We start from the raw sequence: 13,692 nt of genomic DNA, 5'->3' as shown, positions 1-13,692 counted from the left end.
GCTGGGCTTCTTACCATCTTGCCTCTGGCATACCAGCAAACCAGTCTTCACAGCAGAGTCCACAAATCTGGTAGAAAAGGGTAGACAAGGCTTAGGCATCCTAAAACTCCAGTGAAGTGGCAAGGGCACTGTACCAGGAATCAAAAGGCATGGGTTCAGCTCCCCCTACCCCTGACATTTACTGCATGTCCTTGAACAAACTACATAAGCTTCCTGTGCCTCAGCCACCTCATCTGTAAAATGGGAACAGTAATATCTACCATGGTTATCAGGCCTGTTCACCAATATTTGAGTCTCTCTTTCCTTCCAGATACCTAGGAAGATTGTACCTTGCCACCTCATTTAACTCCTACCAATTAACCCAGGAATGGCTATGTGACTTAATTTGACCAATTAAAACATGTCTCTTCTACATGGAAGTGTTAAAATCCAGTGTGTACTGTGCTTTTTCACATTCTCTCTCCTACTATGGCAAATGGCGACGTTCTAGGTAGTGACTGCTCTGTCAACCTAGGTCCTGAGGTTAGGACAATGATGGCTCAGAGCAGAGCCTCAGTCAACCCACCATTGATAAGTGGCAGGAGTAATAAATAAATCTTTGCTGCATAAAGCCCCGGAGATTTTGAGGTTGTTTGTTACAGAAGCATAACCTAGCTTGCTTGGATGATATACCATACTATAAGTTTATTACTAAGACTATATGTACTAAAACGTATGGAACTTCTGGACACATAATATGGATTGATTTCCTGCCTTTCAAAATCTCCTTCTTTTTTTCTGAACCCAGGGGTACTCTAACCACCTAAAACCCTTGATAAGAGGCAAGAGAACAGACCACCACCACTCAAGCACAAAAGAAGGATGAAAGGAAAAGGATACAAAGCAACAAAGGGTATAGAAATATGACACAGAGCAAGGAAGAGAAACAAAGTGTTAAGGAAGGAGAGAAAAAAGTGGAAGAGCAGGGAAAAGAGAGAGGTACAGAGGATGCCTGAGACACAGACAGAGGTGATTCTGAGGAAAACAATGGCTGAGGCAAATGGAAACTGTATCTGTTTTGAGATGTTCATCCCAATCCCAGGCAAACAACATCATCTGTTGAAGTAGCTGAACAGGGAATTCCCTGGAGGTCCAGGGTTTAGGACTCCATGCTCTCACTGCCAAGGGCCCGAGTTTAATCCCTCGTCAGGGAACTAAGATCCCACAAGCCGCGCGGCGTGGCCAAAACAAGCTAGGGCTCTATTAGTTCCTGGTCATCCACTCATCAGTCTTTCCACTCAACCATTACTGATCACCTTCTGTGTGCCTGGCACTGTGTCCGTGCTGAGTTTACCGAGATGCGCAAGGCCCAGTGCTGGCCTTTCCCTTCAAGGATCCCCCAGTCTGGTGTGAAGCAGTCACCTGAACAGTTAGGATACAGTTTGGCCTGTGCAATGATGGCGGTGCCCACAAGGGATATAGGAAAGGGGGAACCAGGTTCTGCTCAGGCGGAGTCAGAAAGCGCTTTCTGGGAGACATGAGTCTAAGGGTCCTGAAGGGTAACTAGGAGTTAGCAAAGGCAGGGTTGGTGAGGGCATGCTGGGCAAAGGGGCAGCAGGAGCCAGCTGGTGGAGGTGAGAAGCGACAGGCAGTGTGGTGTTGCTGGAGCCTTGATGAGAGGCTGTGGGCATCAGGAGAGGCTGGAGAGGGACTCAATGGCCTGTCACAGGGGTTTGATGTCTTTACCTGGGGGTGGGAGTGAGACTGGGGCAGATTTGGGTGGTTAAGCAGAGAAGTGACATGGTCAGATTTTAGCTAAATAGCTCTGCCTGCTGTGTGGACAGTGGGTGGGGGCAGAATCTGTCTTTTATGTATTTATTTTTGGGGGGTTGTGCCGCGTGGCTTGCAGGATCTTAGTTCCCCGAACTGGGCCCTTGGCAGTGAAAACATGGAGTCCTAACCACTGGACCACCAGGGAATTCCCAGAATCTCTTTTCACCAGATCTCTTGGGATTGGGCTGAATGCCCAGCCCAGGGCCTGCAGGTGTACAAGATGGCTTTGGGAATAATCATCCCAGACAAGTCTTAGTGAGTGCTGCCACGAGCGGGGCAGTGTTCTATGTGCTCCAAGTGGAGTAACTACTTCACCCTCCCGAGAACCCTGTGATGAGGATGGTATTCTTATCATCCCCCACTATGACCATGAGGTGACTGGGCACAGAGAGGTTAAGTTATGTGTCCCCCCTGCACATTCCAGTGCAGACTGCCTGGCTCCAGGATCAGCCTGTAATCACTCTCCATCTTGCCTCCTCCGGGTCCACTGCCCTCTGGAAGGCTCTCACAGAGGCAGAATATTGTACTGGCATCCTGCTTCAAGTTTATGAAATCTTTCACATGAATGACCTCATTCCAGCATGCAACAGTAGCTTCTGTGAGTAGGTATTATTACTCATAGCTAAGAAAAACCAACCAAAGTGATTTGTTAAAAGTTAGGATTTAGGTGGCAGAGACCCAGACTTGTGTCTTCTGACCCCGGGTCTAGCGTCGGGTCTCACGTTCATTTATCAGTTGCACCACGGACAGCCTCACGGTCAGCCTCCTGGTCAACATGCCATGTGGTTCAAAGGCCAGGGCATTCTCCACTCCTACCCAACTGCCTCCTGTCGAGGAAAATGCTTTTCTGAACTGAGTAAGAGAGTCATAGAGAAGTGTGTTGCTGGCATCAATTTCCTCTGATTGGGCAATGGCTTCCGCCATCTGGACCAGGTGACGTCAGCCGTCTGGATTTCCGCCAGTGTTCTCCCACCCAGGAAACTGACTTCCGGCCAGGCTCCCAGCCATCTCTGGCCTCCTTGAAAGGCAGACCTTTCAGTTTGCAAGGTGAGAGACTTTAAATTAGATCTCAGGGAGGGTTTTGCTATAGGGAAGGAGGTAAAAATGGGGAAGAGGAGTTCAGAGGACACTGGCTAGGAATGAGCAGGAGCCCCTCTGTGTGGGGTCTGGGGTCTTTCTTGGAGCAAGATGGGGAGGATCCAGGGCTACGACTGGGAGGTTTAAAATTTTGTGACTAACAGACTTAAGTAAATTGAGGGGCCGTGGGGGAGAAAGGTAAGCAAAGCTGAGGAAATCTGGAAAAAGTTACACATAAAAACACAAACACAGAAGGTCAAACATAAGCCAAGAAGAGAATGTGGTTCTCAATCCTCATGCACTTTTCTGTGGACACTAAGTCTCAATAAATCAGTAACACAGGAATACGTAGCTCTTTACTGCTTTACTTTTTGAATTATAAAAATATACCAATTTAAAAATCTAAACAATAGATAAATAAAGTAGAAAGTTTGTGTCCCTCACCCATCCCTCACCCCACTCTCCAGGCCTGGTTCATAAAAGATGTTGTTTACTTTAGCTATTCCATTAGCCAAAATTCATCTCATGTAACCTTCACAATGACCCTATGAGGTAAGAGCTATTACGCTTTTATTTTTTTTTAATTGTAATTATAATATACATAACATAGGATTTACCATTTTAGGGAGCCCTGGTGGCCGCCAGAGGTGAGTGGGCCACCATGGAGCTCTGGCCCACCTGACCCACCAGCAGGAGGTGTTGCAGCTTTATAAGCAGGTGCTGTGCTACCTTGAGTTAGGGTGCATCACAGGGACAAACATTGGTCCTGTACTTGTTTGATAAAAGCCCCATTTGAAGAACATAAGAATGAAAGGATTTGGTAAAGGTTGCCCAGCTGCTGAAGGAGGTAGAGGAAGAATTCTGCCACAATCAGTGTCCATGGCTGTTGATCTTCCCTGACTCTAGTGGGGACACCTCTTAGGAGAGATATGAGTGTTACAGGGTTCCTGCATGGTGCTTAGATGACTGGCATCCTTTTGAGAAGGCAATGTATCCCAATTTCTTTGCCGAGAGAGAGCAGTTGGAAGAAACTGCAGAGGGAAAGCTGGGAGTGAGAGGTTAAGTGGCTACAGGGGGACACCCACTTGGTGGTCCTTAGACTGAAGCTTTGCTCCCTGCCTGAAAGGAGGGTGACTTGCCCCCACTGTGGTGGCATATTGTGACCAGACACCGGGAGCAGCCCATGTAGAGAAAGACAGAGGAAGATCCCTTACCATTCGCACTTGCAAGGAAATAAGTTACAGAACATACATACACGTGGTCCCATGAAAATAACTAGATAAGGGGAAATTTTACCATTTTAAGTATCCAGTTCAGTGGCATCAAGTACATCCATACTGTCGTACAGCCGCCACCACCATCCATCTCCAGAGCTTTTACATCTTCCCCAACTGAAACTGTGTATGCAGTAAGCAGTATCTTCCCATTCACCCCTCCCACCACCCCCTGGCAACCACCATTCTGCTTCGGTTCTATGAATTTAACTACTCTAGGTACCTCATATAAGTAGAATCATTTAGTATTTATCATCTTGTGACTGGCCTTAGCATAATGTCTTTGAAGTTCATTCATGTTGTAAGCAGGTGTCAGAATTTTCTTCCTTTTTAAGGCTGAATACTATTCCATTGTATGTATATACCACACTTTGTTTATCCATTCATCCATCAATGGACACTTGGGTTGCTTTTACCTTTTGGCTATTGCGAATAATGTTGCTATGAATGTGTTTGTATACCTATCTGTTCAAGTTATGCCTTTATTTTTATTTTTTAAAATTAATTAATTAATTTATTTATTTTTTGCGGTACGCGGGCCTCTCACTGTTGTGGCCTCTCCCGCTGCGGAGCACAGGCTCCGGACGTGCAGGATCAGCAGCCATGGCTCACGGGCCCAGCCGCTCCACGGCACGTGGGATCTTCCCGGACCGGGGCACAAACCCGCATCCCCTGCATCGGCAGGTGGACTCTCAACCACTGCGCCACCAGGGAAGCCCCATGCCTTTATTTTTAATAATAGCTGTATTGAGATAGAATTCATATATCATACAATTCACCATTTTAAAGTAAACAACTGAATGGTTTTTAGCATGTTCACGGAGTTGTGTAACCAACACTACAATGGATTTTAGAACATTTTCATCACCGCCAAAAGAAATCCCAAAGCCACTAATAGTCACTCCCAATTTCCCCTCAATTCCTGCCCTCTTCAGTCCTAGACAACCACTAATCAACTTTTTATCTCTATAGATTGGTCTAATCTGGACACTTCATGTAAGTGAAATCATACAATATGTGGCCTTTTGTATCTGGCTTCTTTCACTTACCATAATGTTTTCAAGGTTCATCTACATTGTAGCAAGTATCAGTAGTCTGTTTTTCTTTATTGCCTAATGCTATTCCATTGTGTGGATATATGTAGAACAATTTATTTATTCATTCATCAGTTGATGGACATTTGCGTTGTTTCTGTTTTGGTTATTATGAATAATGCTGGTAAGAATATTTATGAACAAGGATGTGTGTGGATATATGTTTTCATTTCTCTTGGATATGTATCTAGGACTGGAATTTCTCATCATATGGAAACTCTGTTTAAACTTTTGAGGAACTGCCAAGGCTGTTTTTTAAAGTGACTACCCCATTGACATTCCCACCAGCAGTGTATGAGGGTTCCAATTTCTCCGATCTGTGTTTTTTTTTTCTTTTCTTTTTTTTTTGTAGTATGTGGGCCTCTCACTGTTGTGGCCTCTCCCGTTGCGGAGCACAGGCTCTGGACGCACAGGCTCAGCGGCCATGGCTCATGGGCCTAGCCGCTCCGTGGCATGTGGGATCTTCCTAGACTGGGGCACAAACCCGTGTGCCCTGCATCGGCAGGCGGATTCTCAACCACTGCGCCACCAGGGAAGCCCTGTTTTTTGATTCTAACCATTTTAGTGGGTATGAAGTGGTATTTCATTGTGGTTTATATATGCATTTCTCTGATGGCTAATGATATTGAGAATCTTTTTATGTGCTTATTGGCCATTTGTATATCTTTGGAGAATGTTAATACAGATCCTTTGCCTATTTTTAAATTGGTTTGTCTTTTTATTACTGAGTTGTAAGAATTCTTTGTATATTCTACTAGATACAAGCCCCTTAACAGGTTAATGACTTACCAGTATTTCATCCCATTCTGTGGATCATCTTTTCACTTTTTTTAAAGGTTATACTCCATTTATATTTATTATAAAATATTGGCTATATGCCCTGTGCTGTACAATATATCTTTGTAGCTTATTTTATACATAATAGTGTGTACCTCTTAATCCCCTACCCCTCTATTGCCTCTCCCCACTTCCTCTCCCAAAGTGTAACCACTAGTTTGTTCTCTATATCTGTGAGTCTGCTTTTTTTTTGTTATAGTCACTAGTTTGTTGTATTTTTTAGATTTCACATGTGATATTGTACAGTATTTGTCTTTCTCTGATGCCCTCCAAGTCCATCCATGTTGCTGTAAATGGCAAAATTTCACTCTCTTTATGGCTGAGTAATATTCCATTGCATGTATATACCATATCTTCTTTATCCATTCATCTGTTGATGGACACTTAGGTTGCTTCCATATCTTGGCAGCTTTTCACTTTCTTTCTTTCTTTTTTTAAATATTTACTTGTGGGCTTCCCTGGTGGTGCAGCGGTTGAAAATCTGCCTGCCGATGCAGGGGACACGGGTTCACGCCCCAGTCTGGGAAGATCCCACATGCCGTGGAGCGGCTGGGCCCGTGAGCTATGGCTGCTGAGCCTGTGCGTCCGGAGCCTGTGCTCCGCAACGGGAGAGGCCACAACAGTGAGAGGCCCGCATACCGCAAAATAAATAAATAAATAAATAAATATTTACTTTATTTATTTATTTGGCTGTGTTGCAGCACACGGTATCTTTGCTGCCATGTGAGAGATCTTCATTACAGCATGTGGGATCTTTAGTTGTGGCATGTGGGATCTTTCGTTGTGGCATGCAGGATCTAGGTCCCTGACCAGGGATTGAACCTGGGCCCCATGGAGTCTCAACCACTGGACCACCAGGGAGGTCCCTCTTTTCACTTTCTTGATGGTGTCCTTCAAAGCACAAAAGTTTTAAATTTTGATGAAGTCCAATTTATCTATTTTTTCTTTTGTTACTTGTGCATTTGGTTTCATAGCCAAGAAACCATTACCTAATCCACAGTCACAAAGATTTGAGCCTGTTTTCTTCCAGGAACTTAATAGATTTGGTTTCACATTTAGGTCTTTCATCCATTCTGAGTTAATTTTCTTATATGGTGTGAGATAAGGATCCAACTTCATTCTTTTGCATGTGGATATCCAGTTGTCCCAGCATTAGTATGCCTTTTGTGTTTTGTTTTGTTTTGTTTTGTTTGGCCGAGCTGCGTGGCTTGTGGGATCTTAATTCCCTGACCAGGGATTGAATCTGGGCCCTCGGCAGTGAGAGCACAGAGTCCTAACCACTGGACAACCAGGGAATTCCCAGTATGCCTTTTTACAGATGAATAAATTGCAAGCTCCGTGAGAAAAAGGACAGTGCCTGGTTTTGGCCACCATTGTCTCCTCAGGATTCACTTAACCCCATATCTGATACATACAAGATGCTCAATAAATAATAGGCTGAGTGAATAAATATATGAGTGATTGAATCTCAGAGAGGTTAAATAACTTGTATAGGTCAGTCATCTGGAAAGTGGCCACACATTGTTCAAACCCAAGGTTTTTCATTCATTTCAAATGAAGCTATTTCGTGTGTCTAAGTTTCTGAAACTTTCTCAGGTTACCAAAAGCTCTTTATCACAAGAAACCAGATTTTCTCAAAGTTTCCTTTGCTGCCTCTCTCCGTAGCATTCCAATAATTCCACTGTTTGTGAGCAGCCAAACTTCTCAAATCTAGCAAGCCTCATGTCCCTTCTGCCTCTGCCTCCCTTCCCTCAGCCACAGAACCAAAGACTCCACTTCCTTCTACAGTCGTTTTTCTAGATATCTAACTACAGCCTCCTGCTGCACAACGTTGACATAAATCCTCATGAGTGATTGGTTAACTGTATATTATGGGACCTGCTTTGATGTGGGAGGCATGTTGGGTGCACGGGAAGCTTTGAGTGCTCTGGACTGTGTGAAGCACAGCCTTAGGGAAGCCCAGTGTCCTTGTTCTGGTCCTGACATGGTGCCGCCTTTGTGGAATGTGGTTTCTGATTCTGGATGTAGCTTTCCATCTTAGAGGAGAATTAAGCCAGGCGGCATAAGCACCAGTTATGGAACATTTAGATGGACTCACATCTTTTGGGATGGGGACAAGGGAGAGCCCTAAAGAGAGAGAAAGAGCTGTGCCCTTAAAAGTTTCCGAAGTTTAGCTCTAAACTGGGATGAGAGTTGGGTTGCATTACCAGCCCCCACCCTGACAGGGTTGAGTTTGAGCTCCACCTGTTGGGCCCTTTGAAAAATAATTATTTGAAGTAGTACAGGAAAAATTAAAACAAAGATTGGGGGGCAAAAGAAAGAACATTTATCGAGACTTGCTATATATTAAGCATTTTATTTAGGCATTTCATTTCACCCTCAAAGCAATCCTACAGGTAGGTTTTATCAATCCTGATTTGCAGAGTTGGAAGCTGCAATTTGCCCAAAGTCACACAAGGATTCGAACCCAGAGGTCTCCTGACTCCCTAAAGTCATACTCTTTCCAGGGCTCTGAGCCAAGGGAGCCAGTGGGTAGAAATAGCACATGAGGGCCCCTCTCTCCCTTCACTTCACTTTGTCAAGACATCTTAGGGGCCCAGAGACGCTCTGGGAATCCTCCTGATTTGGTGGTATGCTGGAGCCAGCTCAGACTGGCTAGTGAGAGTAATTGTTAAATATTTAGGAATTTTCCAAGCTGGTCGTGAAACTGTTGGTAGTTGGAAATTAGTCATGGTAGGAGGGAGCGTTTACACTGTGGAAACTGGTAACCCCTACAAATCAGGGATTTTCCCCCCACTCCAAGCCCACCATATGGATTTACCAGCACACCGCTGTAACCTAACTCTTCCCTAACAGAGCATTAACTTTGAGGCCCAGGCTGGGGGCTGAGGACAACAGGGTCTGCCCTCAGTGGTCACAAATTTCAGCGGCAGACTGAGGAAGGATTGACGATGGGTTGGAAAATGAGGAAGTGTGGGCACATGGGAGAGAGAAATGAGGCTGTAAAATATTGGTTATTCACATGTGGGCAAAGTACTACTTTTTTTTTTAACTGAAACTGTAACTTTACTTTTATTTATTTATTTTTTATTCATTATACTTTAAAAAAATGAAGTATAATTGACTTACAACATTATATTAATTTCAAGTGAACCAACATAGGGATTCAATATTTTTACACATTACAAAATGATCACCACAAAGTACCACTGTTTATAGTCACATGGATTTGCGGAAACGGGTTGTAGCTTGTCATTAAGATTCTTTCAGAGCAGTGGAAGAGGAGATCCATTTCATCCAGAAATTAGAAAAGTGCCCTGGATTGAGAGTGTGGAGCTCTACACAACACAGAGGAGGGGAGATCTCTTCTGTGGAAGGAAAGATGACTTTGAGCCTTGAGATGAGGCCTTGGGTAGGATGAAATTGATGGACTATATTCCTGACCATGAGACTACAGTGGGATCATTTTGCCTGCCCAGCAGTGACCTTCCTCTGACAGGCCCCCCAGATTACCCAGGGTTACAGAGATCTGTGATGAGCAGAATATCACTAAGCACCAGGGAACTGTATCTCCAGTACCCGCTCTGTGTGCTTTGGGCTTCTATTTGAGGACTCTCTCCATGTGAGGGCTGGAGTCAGGGGACTTCCTCATCTGGTTCAGATGCTGCAAAGAAACAGCCACCTCCCGTAATAAGATGAGGTACATCCTCTGAGGGGAGGCAGCGGAAGGGAGAATCTCCACGGGGAGAGGAAGGGACTTCCCAGCCATGCCACATCCCAGAGGTCCCCCTGTCCCTGTCCCTTTATATGCTTATGAACAACCACAGCTGAAGTCATCAGCACTGCAGAGACCTGGAACAATTAAATAGGACTCCCCTAAAGGCTTAGAGTGAAGTAAGAGAAGGGAAAGCAAAGAATCGAGCAGAAGGTAACCTGACAATCTGGTTGACAAGACAGATGCAGCTGATTTATCTTCAGCCCACAGCCAATGGCAGCGATTGTTCCTTCCTGGCTCCTGACTTGCTGCCTCCCTCTCAAAGACATTCCCTGAGTCTTGAGAGAAACACGGAAGTTCCCACCCCTGCCTGCTCAAGTCTCCCTTTCTGCGTTCCAAGTTCCACCCCGAGGCCCCCCTCACCTATGCCTGCCTGATGCCAGAATGTCTATCTCTTTTAGAGATCACGTTACTGCCAGGTGTGTGACCTGATCCTACAGGGCACAGAAAGCACAGTCTCCAGCTAATCTCCACATAGCCAGGGGTGGAGTAAGGGTGTAGTCATTCATTCCAGGTGTTGTTGACTCTCTTGAGGTTCAACCCAGGACTAGAGATTGTGATCAAAGGGACACCCAGATTGGATCGGTGTGCACAGGGCAAGAGCTGTGAGACTGATGTGACAGGTAGGATTAATTAGTCCTTTCTGCAGGACAAGCTTCCACATGCTGGTATAGCTCCCAGGCAAGGCGGGCCTGGGAAGACCTCACTGGCAAGGTGGACACCAGAAAGGGTGTGCATTGGGAGGAAGACTACTAGTTTCTGTTAAGGAGAGGTTGGCACCCATGGAAACTGATGGTCAGCCCGCCACTGGCTGGTGCACCACCTCCCCTAACCTCTGAGAGAGCCTGCTCTCACTGCTTGCTCAAATCCATTCATTCAACAAATATTTACTAAGTTTCTCATAGGTGCCCAGTGCTACTGGGTAGAGCAGGAACGGGACAGCCATCTCGCCCCCATGGAGGTCACAGGACAGAAGGATGAAAGACAGTGAACAAGTAATTAAAGGGAGACAGGTGTTACGAAAGAAAAGTCCAGGAAAAGTATAATGAGGTACCTAATTAAGTCTGGGGTGACAAGGGATGCCTACTGAAGAGGATATCATTTAAGATATACCTGAGGAATTAGTAGGACTGAAAATGGAAGCTCCATGAGGGCAGGGACCATGCCTGGCTTGTGTACAAGTGCCCGTGTCTGGCATGGAATAGGCATGGATACCTTTGGTTGAGAGGATGAAGGAATCTAACTGAACAAAGGGAGTGTGTGTGTGTGTGTGTGTGTGTGTGTGTGTGTATGTGTGTAGTTAACCCTGCTTTAGCTCAGCTTAGTAAACAGCTTTTATAAAACTTCTGATGCTCTGTCTGATTAATGATAGGTCAGAGAGGGATACTAATGAGATGTGCACCATTAGAGGCAACTTAGTAATAGAACAAGCCCTGACATAGATTCCTTGCCACTTGAGTTTGAACCCTGAATCTACCACTTACTAGCTCTGACAACATGAGCTAGTTGCCCGCCACTCTGGTGCCTTGTTTTATGTAAGTTCTATCTTCCAGCATTGTGAGGATAAAAGACAATGTATATGAATTGGAATGTTATAGTATATTATAACATTAATACTATATAACTGTTACTATAGCATAACTATTATAGATATTATACTATAGATCATATATAGTATATTATATATTTTATAGTATAGTATATATTTTATATATAGTATGGTATAGTGACAACTATTAATATAATTAATAACTATAATACGTGGTAGTCACTGTTATTATTTATATATACCAAGCTCATATCCAAAAGGACTTTGATAGTTATGAGACATAAACATGATAAATCTGGATATCGTTAAACAAAAGTAAAATAATAAATCAAGTAGGAAGGGAAGGGAGGATGGGTATGCAGTGCTAGATAGTATCTGTGTAGAAAGAGGATGAGTCCTTGGAAGATAAATCAGAAGCCTTTCCTACTGGGGAGGGGCTGCTACGCTAGGCATGCTGGCTGCTTCACCAACCTCCCTCCCCACAAGACAATCTTGTTTCAGGAAGTTCAGAATTTTTCAACCTCCAAGGCACATTTGTAGCAAGTTTTGGGTGAGGGATACTGAAATGAAAGGGAGATTGATGTGTATTCATCCATTGGCCATGCTTACAGAAAGGAGAGCAGACCCTTTTGGCCTTTACAGAGATCTTTGTGTATCTCCAAATTAGATGATCCATAAGTACTTATCCAGATTTTCTGGCAGTTTCTTGATCATATTTACGTGGAGAGGCTGCTGCTTCCTGTTATATTCTCTTACCACAAGTTAACCACTGTTCTTACTTTCACTTTGTATCTTACTCTGTGAGAAATTTTTGAGCTGCCTGAAAACATTTCCTGATATGGTTTCTCAAGTCTCTTTTCAAAAAGCTGTATTTATTGTGGATTAAGTAAGAAAGCTGAACTGCCATCAAGATCAAAATACCCATCTTTAATTTACCACAAATTACAATTCCTAAAAACCATTACTTTTTCACAACTCTTCACATTTTCTTTACGGCCATCACCAGTGTTAATGACTGGATTTTTCTTGCGGGGGTGGGGGTGGGGGAGGCAATTTATGCAAAGAAACAAAGTTTTTTGTTTTGTTTTTCTATTTTGTTTGTTTGGTTTTGGGCCACACCTTGCAGCATGTGGGATCTTAGTTCCCCAACCAGGGATTGAACCCGGGTCCCTGGCAGTGAGAGCGCCAAGTCCTAACCACTGGACTGCCAGGGAATTCCCAGAAACCGAATTTTTAGAATAGTTTTTTTTCTGGTAGGTTTCTGCCTACTCGACCGCTTGCTGAGAAACACAAAGCTGCTTTGGCTGGGTGGTCAGTTCTCATCTCCCACCCCCAGCTGGGCAGTACCATCCTTGCCCGTGCCTCAGCAAAACTGTGTGTTCCCACACATCAGGGGTCTTCACCGACAACTGAAGCAGCCGGAATGTCAAATTTGCAGATGCCACATGTTTACTGGTGCCGAATATCCATATCGAGGAAACACAAACAAGTAATAAAGCCAAGCGCTCCATTATTGCTTCATTGATTCACTGAAATAATTCTAGATATGATTAGTTGTATTATAGCTACAGAGTTAAACCCTATTGTTAATTATGTTTTGGTGGTTTGGGGGGGACAAATTAATAGGAACACAATTCAAATGTTGCTCCTTCACTGAGGACAGACAAAACCCATGTAACATAGTGTGCATCTCTGCCCCTTGTGTAAAGTCCTGTCCCTTTTCTGTCATTATCATTATGTCATTATTGAATCTTCAGGGCATGACCCTAGTTAGGAAATGATGGGAAAAAATGCAATGGCTCTATAATCACCAATTACATTGTGACTTCTTGCATGTAAATGCACCCAACTTTCAGTCTCATTTACTTATGATAAAACTGTGAGAGGTCCAACAGCCTTTGTTCAGCTGGATTTCCTGGAAAAGGATCCAAAATAGTGGATGGCCAGATGACTCGCTGTGAAGGAAGCAATGGCTTTCCATTGCTCACGTCAAAGACAAAGCCCTGACTGGAAGAGCTTGGCATTTTTTGGACATTTTTTGCCAAGATGACAAATTTCTTTAGATGGGTCTCTGTTTAAACATTGCATGGAAGAAGCTTTGTTGATTGTGTCATGGAGGTCTTTTGCCCTCCAGTGACCTCAGACCCCCCCAAGCTGAACTGAGACTGCCCCTCAAGCATCTTTGCTACACGTATGAAACCGCAGCTATTCCATATAACTGCCAGTTGTTGAAATACGAAATAGGCAAGAGATGTATGTGTTCCTGAGAAGAGG

At 44.2% G+C, this 13,692-nt stretch overlaps 1 pseudogene; it reads left to right on the top strand.

The window, feature by feature from the left end:
* Window positions 1-1,337: 1,337 nt before the first annotated feature.
* Window positions 1,338-4,078, top strand: LOC131764212 (NADH dehydrogenase [ubiquinone] 1 beta subcomplex subunit 9 pseudogene; annotated as a pseudogene).
* Window positions 4,079-13,692: the final 9,614 nt, after the last annotated feature.

The sequence above is a fragment of the Kogia breviceps genome, chromosome 10 (assembly GCF_026419965.1).
Source record: "Kogia breviceps isolate mKogBre1 chromosome 10, mKogBre1 haplotype 1, whole genome shotgun sequence".
In the NCBI taxonomy this organism is placed as follows: Eukaryota; Metazoa; Chordata; class Mammalia; order Artiodactyla; family Physeteridae; genus Kogia; species Kogia breviceps.
Note: the sequence above shows the minus strand (reverse complement) of the source record. Positions and strands in the feature narration are given on the sequence as shown.